The sequence below is a fragment of the Cervus elaphus genome, chromosome 9 (genome assembly GCF_910594005.1).
Source record: "Cervus elaphus chromosome 9, mCerEla1.1, whole genome shotgun sequence".
Classification (NCBI taxonomy): domain Eukaryota; kingdom Metazoa; phylum Chordata; class Mammalia; order Artiodactyla; family Cervidae; genus Cervus; species Cervus elaphus.
In genome coordinates this window covers 52,040,310-52,043,100 of record NC_057823.1, presented here as the reverse complement: position 1 = coordinate 52,043,100, position 2,791 = coordinate 52,040,310, and positions in this window count along the sequence as shown.

The window sequence follows — 2,791 nt, the reverse complement described above, 5'->3', positions numbered from 1 at the left end:
GAATGGCTTTATATTTTTCCTTTGTTCTTTTACCTTTGCCCTTGACACTCTTAGGTCCTGCATATTGCCTGACTCCTTGGAGCCACTTAGGACTATACTAGACCAGAGCTCTTTACTTCTGCTCCAGTGTTCCCTCATACATCAATGGAATTATTGGTGTTTAGAACAATGGATAGCATTGGTGACACCACCAATTCAATATTTGTTTTCCATCGGATATCAGCAGCTGCAGCTTATTACAACCAACAGACACATCAAATTTACTTAGCATCTGAACATCAGGTGTCATCCCAGTTCCTTGCTGGTTTTGTTCCTCATGGTCCTGTTAGGTTAGTCTTGACTTAGAAATACAAGACATTGTTAACATAATAGTAATACCTTTCATGTGAAGAAAGATTAAGATAATACTCAATTCAGCAAAGATGGAGAACTTACTATGTGCCAGGTGGGCTGAGCTTTTGGGATGGAGATCAGGAAACAGTGAAAGCTGGCACCACGGCTCCTGGAGCTCTCATCCAACAGGGAGGCCGATTAGACAATGCTCCCCAGTGGGATGAATGTCAAAGGGGGGACCAAAGGACTCTATAACAATGAGACTTAATCCAGGATGAAGGATCAATGAAAACTGAGGGAAAAGAGACTTGAAATGTAATCATCCTTCTTACAGTGATTAAAAATGGGGATGGAAGCAACACTGTTGAAATGCTCCCATTTCCATGAATAGCACCACCATCCATCCAAGAAAAAAGTCAGAAACCCCGAAGACTGTGTGGTAGACTTAAATTTGGTATCCTCCAATGGATCACACCTAATATTCATGACCTTGTGTAGTCCCCCTTCTGACCTGGGCTGGCCTTGATCTTTAACCAATAGAATGTGGCGAAACCAGCAACTTCCATTTTAAGTCCTACCACCCTGAGACCACTAAGCTAACTGCATGGAGAAGCCATCTAGAGGAGAACCAAACAACTGAGCTGGCGGCAAGAACTGAACCCAGACACATATCATCTGAGCCAAACTAGTTATGCTGCTGATGATCACAGCAGAAATGAGCTGCATACCAAGCCCAGTTCAAACTGCAGAATCTTGAGCAAGTAATACACTGGCTACTGTTTTAAGCCATTACATTTTGTGGTAGTCTGCAGCAGTAGAAAACCAAACACCTCGGCTCCCTTTCCCCATATCCCTTCCATTGTTAAGTCCTATCAGTTTTACCTCCAGGACATCCCAGATCCATCTACTCTGCCCCTCTGGTGCCATCTGACTCCCAAACTACCATCCACTTTGACAGAAACCACTGCAGTAGTTGCCTGAGTATAAGTAGTCTCTGTGCATCTATCTACTCAGGGTTCCCTCCAATCTGTTCACCTTGCTGCAACCAGAGACATATTTTCAAAAGCATAAATTATAGCATAACACCCTCTTGCTTAAAATATTTGAATAGTTTTCTTTTGCCCTCATAATAAGAATCAGTAAAGTCTTCAGGATGGCCTAATGCTTAACAAGGCTTTACCAAGTTTCTGGCCTCTATCCTTGCATGTCCTGTATATTGTTTTCTTTTCTGCCATACTAACCTTTTAGTTACTACACTCTGCCAACCTTTTTCCCCGAGGGACTTCATATATACTTTTCCCTCTTTCTGGTACTCTTTCCCACTTCCCTGCCCCTGCCCACCTTCATTAAGTGCTTCCTGGTTACCTTAATAGGTTTCATTCAGTTCAAACATCTTTTCCTTACAGCCTTCCCTGACACCCAGGCTGGGCTTAATCTCCTTTTAAATTACTCTCATTCCTCTTTTTCTTGCTTGAATAATGACTTAAATTGGGATTTATTTGGGTGTTTATTTGATTATTATCTGTCTCCCCCATTAGACTAAGTTCCAGTCTGGTTTTATCTGAATTGAACCTTGGAAGGAAATGACATAACACCTGTCAGGACTTCCTCTGGAAGTGCAGCTCAAATTCTCTGAAACTACTCCCATCGAAAGGTAGGATGTGTCCCCTCTGCTTGAATCTGGATTCTCTGGTTCTTTGAACCAATAGGGTTGGGCAGAAATGACACTAACCCAGTTTTTAGGCCCAGAACTTAAGAAACTGGCATCTCTCATTTTGTCATTTTGAGGGTTTATTGGCCGCAGACTCAGCTTGCAGGATCTTTGTTCCCTGACCAGGGATCAAACCCAGGTCACCAGCAGTGGAAGCGCAGGGTCCTAATTAACCACTGGACCACCAGAATATTTCGTCACTTTGGATGCTTTTAAACCCAGTCACATACTATAAGAAAGCCCAAGCAGCCCGTGGAGAGGCACCAAGAACCCTGGTCCTCACAGAGCAGAAATAAGGTTTCACCATTGAACATTGTCCAAGCTGAAGATTTCTGAGCCAAATGACTCTTTTTAAGCTGTTAATTTTCGGTGGTTTGTTAACAGAGCAATAGATAACCAGAACATCAACCGGGATGACAGCCCTGTGAAAAAAGGCAGTCCTTCCTGGAGCAGGATCACAAAGCTATCTGTGATGTCATGTTATCCTGAGCCTTGCTGAGCCCCAGCTGGCGAGGAACCTGTAGTGTCTGTTGACACAGAGTGGGAGTCTTTGGCAGTCCCCAACCAGAGTGACCATCCCAGATCAAGTCCGTGCTAGTATGCCGTGGGCCTGGATCCAGGGTTCTCTCTTGCTCACAACTTCCCACCCCTAGGAACTGGCTGCAGGAGCCTATTTCACTCCAGAGTTTTGCCCTGAACATGGAAAGCAGCTGGTGGAAGTGATCTTTGAGTGGCAAGGGACATCAA